Source organism: Misgurnus anguillicaudatus, chromosome 11, assembly GCF_027580225.2.
Source record: "Misgurnus anguillicaudatus chromosome 11, ASM2758022v2, whole genome shotgun sequence".
NCBI lineage: Eukaryota > Metazoa > Chordata > Actinopteri > Cypriniformes > Cobitidae > Misgurnus > Misgurnus anguillicaudatus.
Window position 1 is genome coordinate 30869530 of NC_073347.2, and position 20384 is coordinate 30889913.

General features: G+C 36.0%; 1 long non-coding RNA gene across 2 annotated transcripts in view; it reads right to left on the reverse strand.

Annotated features, from left to right (window-relative positions):
- Position 1: 1 nt before the first annotated feature.
- LOC129416126 (uncharacterized) overlaps positions 2-20384 on the reverse strand; it is a 64109-nt gene continuing 43726 nt past the window's right edge. For both annotated transcript variants that reach the window (XR_012372214.1, XR_012372213.1), the window contains 4 exons: positions 4079-4100; positions 1914-1999; positions 1427-1518; positions 2-1298 (listed from right to left, as the gene is read on the reverse strand). This is a non-coding gene — a long non-coding RNA (uncharacterized lncRNA). The remainder of the gene's footprint in view (positions 1299-1426; positions 1519-1913; positions 2000-4078; positions 4101-20384) is intronic.

Below are 20384 nucleotides of genomic sequence, written 5' to 3' on the forward strand. Positions count from 1 at the left end.
AACAATAACAACAGATCCTATAAATCATAAAATAAATACCAAAGATATGTGAGCAATAAATTACAGAGAAAATGCATCAAATATTGTGCATAAAACTGTTCTTCATATAATGCATGAAGCATTCACATGTACCTAACAAATAAGAGCAAAAAGTAATGTAAAGACACAAAGAATCGATCAAATGTGAAGCAATTTACCAAGTACAAATATTGTCTTGTTAAATATACAGAAAGGAAACTTGCAGTTAATAAAAGTTTAGGTACTTTACACATTCATTACAATGAAAATAACCATTATTGCAATGTATCATGAGAAGATGTTTACCTTTAAGCCTCATCTTATTTTAAAAGCAATAAATATATGTTGGATTACACCAAGTGTAAAGGCAGGTATCATATGCTATAAACCTCTTGGTGAGAATTAATGCCCGAGACAATACAAAGAATTCATTTATTTTGCATGAGAACTGGAAACTCTCTCTTCCTCCAAATGATCAACCTATCAGTGTTCATCAGTAGATGGAAAGTACGGTACCTTCCACAACCTGCCGTAAACTGTGGCATAATTCCATATCTTTTTACATTTAGTCATTCAGCTTGTGTGCATGTGATTGCATGACTCAGTTAACCATGCTGTGACATGAATTGTTAATTGGGAAAATCTTCAATATCACTTAATATGTGTAATATGTTTAATATCTCTGTTGTATTTGCAAATCTTTCCTTATCGTACTTACATTAACACTGATTTTTTGATCTCGTACTGAATGGCTGCTGAAGAAACATTTATTTACTGTAATGCAATGGTTACTGTCCAAGTGCATACAATTATTAATAATGACATACGTAATCTCATTCTCCCGTCTGGTGGATGTGAGGTTAAGACACACAGGCTTGTTTTTTATCTATTCAAAAAGTCAAAATCATTTTCTTGTATTGTTTTTGTTAATGCCGTTGGTATGAGGAAGTACTTGTGAAGATAACAACAAAATTCCCCTTAAACTCACAATACGTCAGATGCTCCATTTCATTTGAATGTGCTAGAATTCATCATGATGGTTTAAAGACTTCTAGGGGGGTCAAGTGTGGCATAGCTCAAAGCAAACGGTATTTGTCCTATGTTTAAACACAATTCATCCTCATTGCGTGTGTGGTTTCCAAACAGGCAGCTGGGCTCCAGTGTAAACTGTGTTGTACATCGCTGGTTTCCCTTCAGCGCAAAGCCACATCTTTCAGGAAATTAACAGCCATCAGCAGTACGGGTGCGCATGCAGGTGTTCGACTGTACACAACCAAACCCTGTGCAAAAGAGAGGCTGTAGCTCAGGATATTGTGGTTAAGACCCCAGACAAATGTCTTCCTCTATTGAGTTCATTCACACTGAGAATTTCCATCGAGCAAACACCTCAACGTGCTTATCGGCTCACCTGGGAGAAAGCTTTGGCTCCGGTACAGCGTGCGGTCATGCGGTTCACCTGAGCGATGCCATTTCTTCACTATCTGGTCTTTGTGAAGCTCACTGTGATGAAAGAAGATGGCAGAAAGTCACCAGAGGAACTAAAGGCATGTTGCAGATGTTCATGAATCACCAGGTTTTAAACAAACAAGGTTTAGAATATGATCTCAGATTTTAAGCTACCCTATAATAAATAAAAAGCAAGACATTTACTGCCCTCGCCGAAAGCGAGAAATCTCCATGACATGACACAATCCCACCATATGTAATGTTTTAAATTCAGCTATGCAGATGAAATTGTCTTGTGATTGAGGCTTCCCAACATAAATAGACAATATGTAATAAACTATGCTTTTGTCCCAAATGGTACACCACTTGATTTACTTGCGGTCTTTGTGGCATCTACTGTGTCATTTATTATTCACAAGGCTTGCTATCCAGCCTCAGTATTTACTCACCCTGAACATGTTTTAATCTGTAGATGTTAGACAGAATATTGGTGTCTTCCTCGCCATTTTGTTTCACTCTGACTCCTTTGTTTTCTCTGGAAGCAAACACATCATATAGATTTAAATGGCCTGATGGTAAGACAGAGTTTCCATTTTTAGGTCACTTTAACTCAAAGGTTGCGTCAGACTGGAGAGACGCATCGCAATAGGAAACAGTTAGGCTGCTGAATCAGAGTTTGTGACTTTATTGTGGAATTTTTTTATATTTTTGTTTTTTAAAGGGCACCTATGGGCCAATTCATGTTTTTACATTTCCTTTGGTGTGTAGGTGTGTATTAGTACATGTTAACGATATGCAAAAGGTACAAACCCCATAGTAAAAATGGTGGTAGTTATCATCTCCAACGTAAATCTCTTTTCTTGGACTACAACAAACACGGGTATTGTAGGCAATAATTTACTTCCCGCTTCAGACTCATAGTCTGTAAGTTAACTCCTGTTAGCATTGCATTGTCAGCGAATCTTTCAAACATGGTAAGGGGCGTCACATTTCTGGCTGATGTGAGAAGTATTTAGGCCAATCACAACATACAGATTAGCTGGCCAATCAGGGACACAGCTCTTTTCAAATCAATGAGTTTTGTACAAAGTTAGTGCGTTTCAGAAAGAGAGTGAAATCTGGATCTGGATCAGTGGCGGCTCGTGATGCTCATCCGAGGGGCGCTAATTCAAAGTATGTGTTGGGAGTGTCATGTGTGTTGCTTTTGTTTTCAAAATATGTGTTTGTTGCATCATGTGAACCATGTGCATCACGTATTTTGCCAAAACAAATGCCTGCTGCACACGCGTCCAAACTGTCTCTGACAAAAGAGACGCTCACGTTCACAAAACACATGCAAGACACTCCCTTTACTGCAAAAAATGTTTTTCAAGAAAAAAATTCTTAGCCAAGACGACCCAAAAAAATAAGTCTAGTTTTTAGACCAAAAATATCACATTTGGGTGATTTTGTGCATGAGGCAGGCGAGGAGATCTGCCAATGGGGTAAACAAAAAAAAAATTGAACATTTTACTTAAACACTAAATTCAAGAAAAATTCAAGAAAATTTTCTTACCCCATTGGCAGATTTTTTTTTTGCTTGTTTTATGCACAAAATCACTTAAATTTTATATTTTTGGTCTAGAAACTAGACTTATTTTTTTGGTCATTTTGCTCATCAAGAAAAATCATCTTAACTTAAGAATTTTAGATATTTTTACTAAAAACAAGACAAAAATACTAAGACATTTTTTTCTTGAAAAATTTTTTTTGCATTGTTAACAGTAAACACTGATTACGCACGAGATTATGCGAGTATCTGGCAAACGCAAGCGTCTCTTTTATCATAAACCCTCTAGACGCGTCCGCAGCAGGCACCTACCTTGACAAGACACGTGATGCACATAGGATCAATTGAAGTGCAGAACACATATTTTGAAATGACAAACCACACACATGACGGGCTACATACATGTTGTGACGAACTTCGCATTGAGCGCCCTCGAAAAAAGAAGCCACTGGCCGCCACTGCTATCTATCTATACAGTATTTTTTAAAGGTATTGTCCCAGTGACAACTTTTGTACCCTTTTTCTAAGGGTGTATGACAAATCGCTTTATTTTTTTAATCAAATTTACTCTCATTTAGTACATCTATCCCAGTTAAAGAAGGGTTTACGCTAGTAGATTACATAAAAAGTTAATGCAAATTCGCATGGGGCGATGCGAATGACGCGAATTGGGTGGTGCGTATACATGTCTTCAACTCCAAAGTGGAAAATTAGCATGACGCGGAATTAAATCCCGCAAGTAATCCAGAGCAAGGAATGTTGATGCTTTGCGTTTGGTGTGTATGAAGCATAACAGAATGTTATTAAGTCATTAAGTGCAGCGATCATAGATGTGTTTTATCATAAATAAACCACAGCTATAGACCAATCAGAATTAAGGGCTGGAACTAATTGTTTTTGAAAGATAAATAAAGGGATATTGTCCTTATGGGAATGCAGGGTTAAATCTGGTCATGAAAGACTTTTATATGTTAATATTTGACTGCATACAGATTCAGAAGAATGCAACATCAATTAAAAAATAATCATTCAAAAAAAAAAGAAAATATCACAAAAATCACTTACTCCTCCTTAGGTTCTTCCAAATCTGCGAAACACAAATAGAGATGTTAGACTGAAAGTGTGCAGACGTGATTTAAGAGATGCACAGTGAATAAGACATAACTCAGGCCTATTCTTCACACAGATATATCTAATGCCTTCACAAGACCTGGACGCATTATGATCATTTTATAGTATTTTACTCTCCTTTCCAGAGGTTAACAAACACAAAAGAAAGAAAGGTTTAAATCTAGGTAAATCAACGGTGCCAGAAATTTCATTTGAGGTGAATAATTCATTGGAAGAATACAGTTTTTTTGGTGACCTGTCCCTTTAACCGCAAGCCAAACAGTACGCCAGTTAATTTTAGGCAACGGTTTTGACATTGTCAGAACCTCCAACCAGTCCAGCATCTATCAGGTTTCTAATGTGAAAAACACAGTTGTGAGATGCAGGTTTAGTCCCAGCTGGCGTTCCTAAGAATAATATTGTGTGTGTCTGTGCAGTTGCGTATGTGTTTGATTAAAAAATATCACCTTAAAATAGTCTATTCTTTAAGATACATCCATCTTCTCCAGTTAATACTCTAATACTGTACGTGCTGTGTTATTCAACACTATTGTTCAGGTGGTAAATAATAAGAGCTTACTGTGCTGGTAAACAGTAAGAGATTATGAGCTCATAATAAAGAGTTTCTATTGACTTGTTGCCAGCTGTAAATCACCTCGACCATCAAGGCCGTGCTGTGGAGTTGCAGCAGATTTGCAGCAGACAGCGGAGGTTTAACTGCTGACATGCAGGCTGACGTTTCATTTGATGGCGCTTTGTTATTGTACGGCATGAAGATGAACCAAACAAACTTCAAAGAGAGCAATAACTGCGATGGTAGCACTCATTTCTGTAATGCAGTCATTTCAGCAATAGTAAATAAAAAACTGAATATGACTGTGATGCAATAAAAAATAATAAATATTTAATGAGATTTTTAGAAAAATGTTATACATCTTCTTCAACTTTAATGATGACTGAAAAGTAAGATGAAGCATAACAGGGTGGAAATGAAAGGCTTAAGCGAGGGAATGACTATTAGCTTATTTTAAAATTAGATGTTTAGATTTGTAACCCTGGGCTCTTAAGTCGCATGGGTATATTTGTAGAAATAGCCAACTTTATATTGCATAAGTCAAAAGTATAGATTTTTCTTTTATGCCAAAAATTTGGATATTAAAGGGAAACTCCACTTTTTTTGAAAATATGCTCATTTTTTAGCTCCCCTAGAGTTAAACATTTGATTCTTACCGTTTTGGAATCCACTCAGCTGATCTCCGGGTCCGGCGCTAACACTTTTAGCATAGCTTAGCACAATCTATTGCATCTGATTAGACCATTAGCATCACGCTAAAAAAATAACCAAAGAGTTTCGATATTTTTCCTATTTAAAACTTAACTCTTCTGTAGTTACATTGTGTACTCAGACTGACGGAAAGTTAAATATGTTACTTTCAATAGCAAGGGACTATTTTCGGGCACTTACCGTGATGCTAATGGTCTAATCAGATTCAATTGATTGTGCTAAGCTATGCTAAACGTGCTAGCGCCAGACCCAGAGATCAGCTGAATGGATTCCAAAACGGTAAAAATTAAATGTTTAACTCTAGAGAAGCTGGAAAATGGGCCTATTTTCAAAAAACCTGGAGTGTCCCTGTAAAGATCATGCTCCATGAAGATATTCCCAATGTAAATATATCAAAACTTTATTTTTGTGAGTGTATGCAGTTGCAAAGTACTTTATTTGAACAACTTTAAAGGCGATTTTCTTACATTTTTTGCTCCCTCGGATTGCAAACTTTCAAATAGTTTTATCTCGGCCAAATATTGTCCTATCCTAACGATCCATACATCAATGGAAAGCAACTTTCAGATAATGTATAAATCTCAATTTCAAAAAATTGACCCTTATGATTAGTTTTCTGGTCCATGGTCACATTTTTCCGTCTATCTATTCACATTTTAGACTGGGACAAACTAACTAGTACCACAAAACATTCATTTCTGTCATGAAGAAGTCATGAATTTTTTTTAGCTAAGGATATACATTTATTAGTTAAGGATATAAATATACACAATTTCTGTAGAAATTACAGTATTACTGGGAATTATTACTGGCAACTAACTGCCAGTAACTTACTGTAGATTTTACATTTATGTTATTTACCGTCAACAGTTTGTTCAAAGTTAAACGAACATGAAACATTTTCAGTCTTTATCTTCTACAGTAAGTTACTGGCAACCAGCTGCATAATTCAACTATTTTTTTAAAGTGTAATTAAATACCAAATAAAACAGTTTCCAAAAAAGATGAATTTTTACTCAAAGAACATGATACACCTGGTATGTTTTGAAATAAATTTCCAATTCAGCTGCCCTTTCAACTAAAACATACAGTATGACAGGAACACAAAAATACAGGAAAATCCCGCAATACAGGACTGACCCATAAACGTTACAATAACAAGATTTTCATAATGCCTGCTTACGTCAAACAAGCAAACAAAACAACTCTAAATAATGACACGGGAATTAATTGTTGTGTATAAGCACATTCCATTTACACATGTCATACATCATGTGTGTTTATCGTGATTTTTGTGTTTTGTATCTGTTTTCTGCTTTATGATAAATGATGTAGAATGAGTTCACAGATAATATTATACTTTACTGTCATACCCAACCTTCTAAATATAAAAGTCCTCCACACGAACCCATCATGTCATCGAGGCTTTATTGCAGTAACCTGAATGGCAGGTTTGAGAAGAACTGATGTGACCTGTCAAAATATCTTCCCTCAGATGACACCAAAACACATGTGAGCAGTTCTGGCATAAATCAGATAGAAATGTCGTAAAATTATAGGCACGTAAAGTAATTGCGCAGACAAGGAAAGTGTGACAATGAAAAAGAAGAAGAAATATGCTGTTGTGCTTGTTTCACAAGCTTAGCTTTATGAGGTTGGTGATGGACTGATGGTTGAGGTTGTGTGTGTTTGATCAAAAGTTAGGCATATAGATTAACTTAACAGGTACTGACACCTGCTTTTGACTCATCTTTTTTATTGTGAAATCAGTGAGTCATGCAAAATAACTACCGTAATAATACGATCAAACAGAAACTATGATTTATTATAACTAACTGTTAGTTATGCATATACTGAAAAAGCTCTATCATCATGTCATATGTGGTAATGTGGATTATAAAAACGTTTCTTGGCTTACACTGTAAACATTTTGCTGTAGTTATGCAACTGTTTGCCAGTAAGTTACTGTAGATTTAAATGTATGCCACTTACTGACAACAATCCGTTCAATGTTAAACGAACATTAAACATCAACAAATCTCCACCTCTACAGAACCAAACCATAAAATAACAGCCTCATGCAAAGCATTCTGGGAACAAGAAATCCTCAACAAATTTTCTCAGTTTTTTGCATCAGATTTTAAATCCCAGAATGCTTTGCATGAGGCTCCTATTTTAGTTTTATTCTGCAAAGATAAAGACTTGTTAATGTTTAATGTTTATTTACTTTTGAACAAACCGTTACCAGCAAGTAACACACCCTCAAATATGCAGTAAGTTACCGGCAGCTGTCAGCAATGCTGTCATTTTTACAGAAATTTTTGTTACAATAAACAGTAAAACTAGAACAGAAGTAACACACCCATGCACAAGTTAAAGTGTAGTAATATCAAACAGTTGGCTAATTCGTACAAAGTGAATCATGCAAAAACATAAGATTTTTAGAAAAACATAAACAATAATGATTCCCTGCCCCTGAACCCACGTCATAAAATATGTACAAATTCCCATAAAATTGTTGGAAATATAAAAGTTGACGTTTTGATGAAGCACTTACATGAACTCTTGGTTACGACTTTAAATCGTCATTTTTGAGATGGAGCTGCTGTTATACAGGTCAATGAACTTCAGGTGTCCCAGATGCAACAATAAACATTTCACAAGATACAACATCAAATCAACAATAGATATAACTCAAAATGACAGCAAAAAGTACCGGGAATCTTTGTGGTTGCTTACTGGAACAAACCCAAACTACCTCTCTGTTTGGACACCTGTGTGAACATGATGGGAACTGACATCCACAGAATTCACATCCACACCAAGTCATTTAAGTTACTTCTGAGAAAAGCTTTGGCATCATTAGTTTGAAAAAAAACCCTGATTGCAATATTTGAATATTTAATGCAATGCCATTGAAACATTCTTAAATGTCAATACTGTGTTGATATAACATAAAAAAATGCTTTGCCGATTTCTCTGTCCTCGCACACAAAACAAAGCCTGGGCACGTGTCTGCATAGCTGGGATTATATAATAGAATAAACATAATAGTCCAATGTATCTGTTGTTCAAAAGACAAACAGAAGCACATTATTATTATTATATTCTGCAGTTTTACTTCCTTGTGTCGAAACAAATAAAACACAGAGTACAGATTCATCAGTGTGTGAATACAGAATGTGACTCAACTGGGTCTAAAAAGCAATGTGGTTGAGTTTACTGTAGTATGCCGGACTCCATCCGTCAGGGGACTTCTCATGGTAAAGTGTTATTAGGAAGAGAAACTTTGCGCTGCTGGTAATCTAGACCAAAACCAACTAAATGCATCCAGCCCTAAACTTTATTGCCTTCCTTCTTTTCTCTTTGTCTTTCTCTCTCCTCGCAGCTGTTTCCAGGAAGGGGCAGTTGGGTTTGAGTTTTAGTCTGAGCTGCTCTCTATGGAGGACGACCACATGAGCTGGCCATCAGAGTCATGGAAAAAGTGTTTCACCCAATTCCTTCAGAAGAATAAACACACAGCTTTGATCGCCAGCATTATTGGTCGGCCCCGTTCGAAAAACCTCCATTTCCCATGTGGCGGCAGTAAATCTGCCTGCTTTGGGAGATACCACCTGCAGATGCATCTGCTTGAAAATCGACTCATAAAATTCGAGGAATAAAGAAGTGTTCTCAACTTTAAATTCAGTCTTAATTTCCCTTGTGTCATTTCAAACTCATATGATTTTCTTTGATGGGCCACATCAACAAGATTAAGTAACAGTGTGATATATTCGGACTCATCTGAAGTTGTTTGAAAATGGAATTTGTTTAGTTAAAAGGGGACATATTGTCCGTAATTATCTGACTGGTCCCCAGTGCTAATGTGAAAAAGAACAACCCAGTAACTTAGTTTTGGTAAATCATTCTCTGACTGCAAGCATGTGAAAAAATAGGTAATTGAAATTTGGCTCCCCTTGTGATGTCAGAAGGGGATAATACCGCCCCTTAATCTGCACTATCCAACCACAGCACTGCCATTTAGTGCAGAGATCAGCTCATTTGCATTTTAAAGGACACACCCAAAATGGCACATTTTTGCTCACACCTACAAAGTGGCAATTTTAACATGCTATAATAAATGATCTGTATGGTATTTTGAGCTAAAACTTCACATAGGTACTCTGGGGACACCAAAGATTTATTTGACATCTTAAAAAGTCTTGTGAAATGTCCCCTTTAACTAGAAAATTGATTCAAATGTCAGAATGACTTTCTGTTACATTTCAGACATCCTAACCCCAACTCTAACCCCAACCCCAAGCGAAAATGGTTTTGAAATCGGAAGAAAAACATGTTGAAACCAATACATAAAATTACAACCTAACCCAAACACCAAATCTAACCCCAACGCCAAGCGATAATGATTTAAAAGTAGGAAAAAACAATGAGAAAACAATACATAAAATGACATGGAAAAGAAAGTCGTGCCACGGACAAGAAAAACTATTTATAGAAATTCGTGCTGAGTGACACGAAAAAGACATGTGTGCTCAATGGTACCAAAAAGCGGAAAATGGTGTCCTGAACACGAATAAATTACTATATGCAACATGATCTCACAAAGATCGTGGTATAGTCACGGAATATTTTGCTCATTTATCCGTGTCATTGTCACGTATCTACGCATTTTCCGTGTCCGTACCACGGACTTTCTTTTCTGTGTCAATTTTACGTATTGGTTACTAAATTGTTTTTCCTATTTTTAAACCATTTTCGAGTGAGTTTGGGGTTAGATTTGGGCTTTGGATGTCACTTTAACTACACTCTAAAAACAAACGGTGCTATATAGCACCAAAAGTGGTTCTTTGCTCGTAATCATAGAAGAACCGTTTTTAGTGCCATATAGCACCGGTGAAGCACCAGTGAAGCACCTGTGTAGAACCATATAGTGCTATGTAGAACCAAATGTGGTGCTATAGTGGTGCTATATGGCACCTATATGGTTCTACACAGGTGCTTCACAGGTGCTTCACCGGTGCTATATGGCACTAAAAACGGTTCTTTTATGGTTACGATTCAAATCAACACTTTTGGTGCTATATAGCACCGTTTGTTTTTTAAGAGTGTATTGGTTTATACTATTTTTATCTAGATTTTTAAACAATTGTCGCCTGACGTTAGGGTTAGAGTTGGGTTTGGGTTAGGATGCCATTTTATGTTACAGAAAGTCATTCTAACCCCAAACCCAAGCGAAAATTGTAAGAAAATAGGAAAAATAATTGAGCAACCAATACGTGAAACTGACACGGAAAAGAAAGTCAGCGGCATGGACACGGAAAAATGCGGAGATCAGCGACAACGACACGGACAAATGAGCAAAATACTCCGTGACCACAACACGGAAACAATATAAGTCTAAGGTTTTTAAATGTTTGTAAATGGTGGTTAAAACTTTTGGAGTGATTCCAGCCTTATTGATGTGACTTTTTTTATTTAAAAAATTATAATATAATTGGAAATATAACTCAGACTATACTGAAAAAAACGTGTAGACAACGGTTGCACATGATTGAATTAAGATTGAAATTAAAATGAATTAATATTCATTTTATTCTAAGAAAACTTGATTCAATCATGTTCAACTGGTGTACATAATTAAATTAAGTAGGTCAAAAAAATTAAAATGCTCAAACCAAAAGCAAAAATACCCAACAAATGGAGAAGGGACGGCTCTTCATAGAACAAATAATATTTATTTTCATTTTCATTTTGTGTGTGCATTTATGAGGGAAAAACAATGTTATGGATATGACAATCAACAATCCTGAGACCTGCACTTAAATAATAAAAATAAAAAAAAACTTAAACAGACATCTGAGATATCAGTACGGTTAAAAACATTTGGCAAAAACATTATTTTTCCATGGAAAGGTTAACATTTGCATGAAATTGCTCATTGGTTGTTACATGTCTCACAAACGATTGTGACGTGCAGTCAAGTAATAATGGAAAAAAGGATTATTTTAATTTTCTTAAGTCTGTTTTTTATTACAAGCATTCATTTTAGAAGACTTAGAATATACATTTTTAAATTTTTTTGTTAATTTTTTTACAAAAAGAGAGTAATAATTTTAAATGCTGCAAAAAATAAATAAAAGTGTACCTGAACAGGTTTGAAATGACCTGAGGGTAAGTATGACATAATTTTTAATTTCGGGTGACTAATGTTTTTAATAGAATGTGCTGACCAACCGCTAACCATCAAACCTCTTAAAAGTTCAGGAAGTCGTCTAAACGCATCCACATGTGCCATTCCCAGATTTTCTTGAGCGAAAAACATCCAAAGATTTCCAGCTGTAACCTCCATTGGTAAACACCATCCGAACCCATTCCTCATCCCCGGAACGGATACTTCCAGCCCAGGCTTCCTGCCACACCTGCGTTCCGGCCTCCCTCACCCTTCAGGAGCTCTGTGTACTTTCCAAGGGGGAGTTAGTCATCCTACAGGCCTTTCACTCGCTCGCCTCAACCCCTCCTAAAAAATTCCCCCTCAGGAAGTGTAAACATGAGCGGTGCGCTCGAGGGAGGCTTAGATACGCCACTCACATGACAACATCATCTTTACCATTAACAGTCTGTGAATGCAATCTGGAACGATGAGGTGGTTTCTTCCTCATCATCTATGGCTCAGTCTTACAGTTCGCCTGCTTAAAAACTGATTGAAGTCACCATACGCTCTTATAAAACCATTATTGGTTCCCTAAGGAAACATTCAGTCAAATGATTTTAAAAGATAAACGCTTTTTTGAACCTAAAAGTGTATTCATACGATCCTTTCACGGTTTATTTTTACGATGTGTATTATGAAAGGACTGTACAACTTATTCCTTACTTTTATTTCCCCCCATAACATTTAATGTTAACATTAAATAGCCAATAAAGCAATGCTGACCCTGAACAAAATATGCACTATTTAAAAAAATAAAATCTTGCTCAATAGCCCTATTGTTTCTGTTCTCCTACTGTAGTTTATCTGCACATGTAACTTTTACGTATTACAGTATTAAATCATGTGAAGTGTGTTTGAAGTGGCTTTTTAAAGGTTGGTTGAGTGTGAAGTTGCGTGTGTTTGTCTCTCACGCGGGTGTGAGTCATGAGGTGTGGCCCGGCGTTCTGGACAGAGTTATTTTCAGCAGGTATATAAAGCAAGCGCAGGTGAAACTTCAGCTCAGAGACAGGAAGACAGAGCATCCGTGAAATGTCACAACAATATTTAACATTTACATTAAAGTCATTGATATCAAACCAAGGGACTCAGTTTATATCTAACTAGTTTGTTTGTAAGATGTTTAAAAGCATCACCTATTAATGTAATGAGGAGACTCGTGACTTGATTTTGCGAACCTACAGTAATTTACTGTACTGTATTGTTGGTCTGGTTATAACGCAGGACTGGTATGAAGCCACAGGCCTGTCCAATCGACCAACAACATGAGTCATCACTATCTGTTAGCAGTCTGATTTCACAGGAGCCGCGACGTTTCAACACGCTCACATTTTCACTTCTCTTTATTAAAAAGCATCTTTAAATAATTATAGGGCATCACAGAAGCATTACAAAATGCTTATTTAAGTTTAATGAAATATATTTCATATCAAATCGAATTCCTTTTTTTCCTCATGACGCCTCTTCAGCTTTAATTCACGGTAAATTAAATAAAATAAAATGTATGTTGTTCAGACTTACAACCTTACTGAAATAAATCACTGATATTATTGTTGAGTAATACTGCAAGTGAAGGCGTTCCCGTCTGGTGCTAATCTGACACGGTGTCGTCTTCTCTCGGTTCCTATGACCCTGCGGTTCTCAGGAAAGTAATGAACCAGTAATGAACCAGAATCTGATAAGACCAACACGACTACAGCACAATGCCCATCATAACCAATCAGGAACATCACGCATGTCTGTACATCTCGTTCTGTCTGTCTAAACCACCATCAGAAAACAACACAGCCTGCATCACAAACCACCTTACTGTATTCACCTGGGACACGGGCTTCCCCAGATTCCTCCACAGAGGTGAACAGATGCAGGCCAACAAAGTGAAACAGCAACTTCCAATTAAACTTTACACCACTATCAGCTGATCAGCTCCAAAAATGAGTCATAAAAGTAAGAAAGAGTTAATAATGAAACAGGTAGTGTATTTCAGCAGATATCATAGGAATGTGTATGTATTGTACTCTACTTTACTAGAAATTGAACAATATTGAAACGCGGCCCTTACCCCAATGTCACAGTGACGACTGCAAAAAGTTTAAGAATGTACAAATGTGGTAGTACAAATTATTATGAAAGACACCTTGTAAAATATGCATGAATTGCTGTATGAAAAAACGCATGCTAACCATGCATGTTACAATCAAACCATGATTTCACCATGTAGGACATTTTGTCTTGTTGGTCATAGAGCATTAAAGGGATAGTTCACCAAAAAATTCATTTACTCACCGTCATGTTGTTACAAACCGCTCGAACTGATCCCGCCAAGTGGTTGATGTCCCCAGGGCAACATATCGTGTTGACCCAAGGACAACATTTTTCTAAATAAAACCTAAACCTACCTCAAATCCAAACCCTAACCATAAACAAACCCTAAAATCAGAGGGACATGATAAGTGAAAAACAATGGTCTAGAAACAGCTAATCCTTGTTGTAAGCTTAAACTTAAAACAAACTGTAAACTTATTTCTGAAATCTGATTGGTTGATTGAAATGTTGTCCCAGGGTCAACACAATGTTCCAACTACTTGGCAAAATCAGGAGAGCCGTTACAAACCTGTATTTATTTTTTCTGCTGAACACAAAGGAACATATTTTGAGGAATGTTTGTAAGCAAACCATTTTTGGGCACCATTGACTTCCATAGTACTATTTTTTCATATTATGGAAGTCAATGGTGCTTCTGTTTTTTCTGCTTCATTACATATACCTTCCTTTGTGTTCATCACTGATACAGGTTTTTACCCGCATGAGGGTGAGTAAATGATGAAATAATGTTTATTTTTGGGTGAACTATCCCTTTAAAAGCGAATTCACGCGTTTTAGACCATAAAACATTTTTTGTTACATACCAGCAAACATCTCCTCACTATCCGCTTGCTACCTGACCGCTGATTAAACTGTAAAAAACGCGATCTCTGTATACAGCCCAGGCTCCACAAACTGCGATAAAAACACAGTGGCCAAACCTACCACCACGAAACATAACAAAGGGTTCCAGCTAATAAACGACAAGAAGGATTTGGGGGTGGGGGTTGGGCACGTTCATGAAAGCACAGAAGGGAGAGGAAGGAGGAGGAGTTAGCTACGCTCCGTTTGTTTGAAAACAGTTCAAACGTCAACAAAAAGTGACGTCGCACAGATTCGCTTAGAGCGCCTTTAAGTGTGAGATTTTAGTGATATTAAGTTAAGGACTATAATTTTCTCTCTGGTTCGACGTGTATTCACTTGTTAACCAGACAGACACTTGTAAATTCAGATGATGTTGAAAGGGCCATTAGAAAATAATTTTTGACTATGGCACATTTTCATTTTTTTTTTATTTAGTTCAAGTTTATTTATTTCTACAGTGCTTTTGGTTTGAATTGCTGCAAAGTGGCATTACTATAGACGATTTCATTGGACGCACGTCGTGTGGTGACGTGATTACGCGTCTGGTCAGAACTTTACTTCCAGTTTCTGTTTGACTAGTTGCTAAACTGAACTCTTGAACAAATACTATGTCGAAAATAACAAATGTTTTGGTTTCCTAGGTAATCTGTGTGTTGTTTATTTTGCTTGTTATATAAATGAACTACTTTAAAAGGACTTTGTTGTTATTTATTCTTAGCGGAGTTTACCAGAAGTTACGTGTTCACCACGAAAGTTCACCAGAATGTGTGTGTGTGTGTGTGTGTGTATGCCATCAGAGAAGTTGATAAAATAATCAAAGGCATTGCAGATATGTGGGAATTTATCTTTGTCTATAAGCAAATAAAAGTGAACAAACACTAAAGAGCTGAAATCAACTTAACCATTTATTCTGAACTGTCCTTTCATGGCTTGCTATCCACTTAACACCAATGCAGGTGTTTTTAGTAATAAAATTGTCATTGGGAGAAACTTAAACAATGCCAACATCATATGCCAAATCTGAATAAACTGCATAAAATTAATGATAAAAAATACATTTGTGATGTGCCATCAGTTGAGGTCTTGACCGGTCTTGAAATAAAATTCCGAGTCCTCTTTGTCTCAGACCGAGACGAGACCGAGTAAAAATGCGGTCGATTCCAAGACGAGACCAAGACCTTTAAAAGTTTCGAGAACTACAACACTACTAACTCTACATATAATTGTCTGTATGTTTGTAATCAATGATTACCTTCATAGTGCTATTTAACTAAGTACTGTATGGGGCGGTTTCCCAGACAGGGATTAGTTTTAGACTAAATAAATGTAAGAGCTGTCCAAACTGAAAACAACTTATACTGACATATCTTAAAATACATCAGTGCCCTTTGTTTTGCTTCAAAATGCACACAAGTAATGTTTTTAACGAGTTATATTTCCTAATTAAACTAAGGTCTAGTCCTGACTTTAGCTAATCCCGATCTGGGAAACCATTCCTATGCGTATTAAATTTTCAAAAGATGTTTTGTTATTGTCTGTGAGGTAAAATGAGACGTAAAGGGACAGTTCCCCCAAAAATGAAACTTCTGTCATCATTTACTCACTCTCATGTTGTTACAAACCTGTATTCATTTCTTGATTCTGATGAAAACAAAGAAAGATATTTTGAGGAATGTTTGTAACCAAATTGATCATGAGCCCCATTTCCTTCCATAGTAGGAAAAAAGAATACTATGGAAAGGAATTCTTCAAAATATCTTCCTTTGTGTTCATCAGAATAAAGAAATGTATAAATCATTGTGCCAACATGACGAGTAAATGACAGAATTTTCATTTTTGGGTGAACTATCTCTTTAATGAAGTTCACTGTTGTTTACTTGAAGCATTAACGTGCTTCCTCTAAAATGCCTGTGAATTGTTGACACACAGTGCGTATAGTCTTGTATCACAGCACAGATAATCTGCATGTAAGACGTGTGACTTTATAAATAGGTTTCTGACATTTGACTACAGATGGCATATCTGGTAGAGTCTATAATAGCAACATATATACTGTAGCACATATATATCACAGAACCACTGACAACTCTTCTGAATCTCTTGAAGAGGCACATGAGATTACTGGGGTAAAGATGTCAAAAAATTTGAGATGTCTCCATGTCCTCTCCATTTAATTTGTGACTTGGAGAAACAATAAACATATTAAAAAGCATTGGCGGCCGGTGACTTCTTTTTTCGAGGGCACTCAATGTGAAGTTCGTCACAACATGTATGTAGTCCGTCATGTGTGTGGTTCCTTTTTTTTCAAAATATGTTTTCTGCGCATCGAGAGATCCTGTGTGCATCACGTGTCTTGTCAAAATAAGTGCCTGCTGCAGACGCGTCTAAAGGATTTATGATAAAAGAGATGCTCGCGTTTGCCAGATACTCGCAATTATCAAATTTAAGTGATTTTGTGCATAAAACAAGCAAAGAAATCTGCCAATGGGTAAGCAAAAAAATCTTGAAAATTCACTAAATTTGCTTACCCCATTGGTGTACATTTGCAATACTAACTCTACATATATTTGTCTGTATGTTTGTTATCAACGATTACATTCATAGTGCCTATGTAATTAAGTACTTTATGGGTCGGTTTCCCAGACAAGGATTAGACTAGTTTTAGAGTAAAATAAATGTAAGAGCTGTACAAACTTAAAACAACTTGCACTGACATATCTTAAAATACATCAGTGCCCTTAGTTTTGCCTCAAAATGCACACGAGTAATGTTTTTAGTACACTGAAAAAAATGATTCATTGAATTTAATTAATTTTTTTAAGGTAAGTGGTTGCAATCAATTTATTTAAGCTACATTTAAACAAAAGTTTTATATTTTATTTTACTTTAATAATCTTTTTTGTTTAAATGTAGCTTAAATGGATTGATTGCAGCCACTTACCTTGAAAGGAATTATTAAATTCAATGAATCATTTTTTTCAGTGTAAGGCATGTTTGTTAAAACTAGTTGTACTTTCTAATTAAACTAAGGTCTAGTCCTGGCTTAAGCTAATCACGTAGCTTGTTGCTCATCAAGAAAACGCATCTTAATTTAAGAATTTTTAGATATTTTTACTGAAAACAAGACAAAAATACTAAGAATTTTTTTTCTTGAAAATCATATTTTGCAATGTAGGGGTCAAAGTGCAAAGTTTATGGGTTTAATTCCCAAGACTTTCAGCTTGACCTATAAAAAAGGAAATCACAGATGAGCTTTTATATCGAAGACCCAGAAATTTCACAAATGTCTCCATTAGATATTCAGAAGAGATCTCAACAATGACACAAACTGAGCTCAGATTTGCCAAGTCTGTAATCAAAAGTCAATATTACTGATTTTAACATCGACTCAATACAACAGTTTTTCATCATTTACACAAATCCAGATTATTTTATTTATACAATTTACATTATTAAATTCCAGTGTACTGCATTATTTGAGAGAAAACTTAAAACTTAAATAAAAAGCTAAACAGGTCCCATATCTTTGGAAAGCTGAAATTCGAATGAAGATTTAAGATACAATCAACACAGGAGGTACAATTTGTGTCCTTTTTAGGCATTGTTTAGCCTTTTCAGGAATACTAAGGGGTTAACAAATGTTCTTTTTCTATTTCTTATAAGCAAATTTAGTAGAAACATCTGAGACTTGGGTAACATTTTCCTCTGGGGATTGCACTTTAAGTCACTTTGGATTAATCCGTCTATGTAAAGTAAATGTAAAGACATGCCTGATTATCAGTATGTGCTCCTTTGTCTGATCTCACCATCTGATTCGTGTCTTTTGTTTACAAGCGCTGGACAAAGAAGGGTGAAGAGGGTGCTGGAGATCAACATGTCGGGGCGGATCTGCTGCGGGGAGTCTTACGCTCGCGTCACATGGAGTTTGTTCAGCAGCAGGGTCCGGACAAACTTCTCTCTTAATGTCATAACTACGTATGAACAAACAATAGGCAGACTGTTGTCTGGAGATAATGACCGCACCTCTCAGAAGTAATTGGGGGCGAGTTGTCACGGTATGCTGGGTACAAATACTAATATATATATATATATATATATATATATATATATATATATATATATCAGTTTGTCAGGTACAATCTGTTACAGACGGTTTTAGTGAAGGATTAAGTAGAAAGACGAACACACAGTCTTCATGTGAAACAACATCAAATGTGACGCACAAACAAAGTTTTAAACTATTGTAAATAATTCTCCATGATTTATGATTTTCATTTTGAGACCATTTAAATGTTGTTCCTTTATGTAATTCCATAAGGAGGGTGTAATACAGGAGTGTCTGAAATTAACTTTCTTAAATTGTTGTCATTCATTTGCATGACTTTGATTTAAACGTTACTGCATATTTTCCTCCTTTCATATTAGTCTCAATGTCATGCAATTATGAAAACATTTCAGCTTAATAAATCTAAATCATACCAGTTTGGGATGTTATGGGTTCAGGGTTTTCTGCCTTTTAAACATTTGTGCTACACTGCAAAAAATGACTTTCAAGAAAAATTTTACTTAGTATTTTTGTCTTGTTTTCAGTAAAAATATTTAAAAAATTCTTCAGTTAATTTGTTTGTTTGTTTTGATCAGCAAAACAACCCAAGAAAATAAGTCTAGTTTTTAGACCAAAAATGTCAAATTTAAGTGATTTTGTGCACAAAACAAGCAAAAAAAAATCTGCCAATGGGGTAGCAAATTTTTCTTGATTTTTTTTTTATTTAAGTGCTTAAGAAAATTTTTCAAGATTTTTTGCTTACCCCATTGGCAGATTTTTCCTGCTCCCCTTATGCACAAAATCACCCAAACTTTATGTTCTTGGTCTGAAAAGACCCACCTTCCTGAGTCATTTTGCTAATCTTTTTATATATTTTTACTAAACACAAGACAAAAATAATACGTAAAATTTGTCTTGAAAGTCACTTTTAGTGGTCTTATTCCTTCGAGCCATTCTAAAATATTAACCATGGTTAAAACAGTTAGTTAAGTCATGGTTACCACAAATTTACCATGGTTTTGCTATAGTGACTATATAGTTGATAACACCTTACAATAAGGTTGTATTTGTTAACATTAATAAATGCATAGCTAACATGAGCTGAGCAATATCAGCTTTAATTCATCTTTATGTTAGTTAACATCAATATAATGGTTCATGTTAGTTCATTGTGCATTAACTAATGTTAAAAGTTACTTTTAATTATAAAAACGTATTAGGGTAAAATTAATGCATTTTTCTAAGAGTCTGATCCTGGTGGTTAAATGTGACGTGTTGGTTTAAATGCAGGCCGTTTGATGGTCTGACTGCTTTAGGCGCCAATGCATGACTTAACAGCCCCAGTCGAAAAGATCATCCCCGTCTCAAACTGCCATGAGTCACCACAAACCTTTGTGATGTGACTCCTGCCGGCCTGTAAACAGATATTCATCATATCTGTATCACACGAGGTTTGGCTCCGACACCTCCATCAATCCCTGTCATGCGTCTCGCTCGCCCTTCTCTTCAGTCCTGATGTGATATCTCCAGGACTCAGGTGAACTTCACCTCATGTCTCTGGAGAGGGGTGAGATAATGATAATCGTATAGGATTGTGTTTGACATGCATTTATGGGACGATGTTCAAATGTGATAAGAACAAAAGCAAATGGGTTTCCGTAAGGACTTACTACGGTGTGACAGAACAGGGAACAGTAAGCAAGCGGCCTCATATAATCTGTCAACTTCCTGTATTTTTTAGCTGAGTCACATAAGGGTGTGGCTGTGGTCAGGA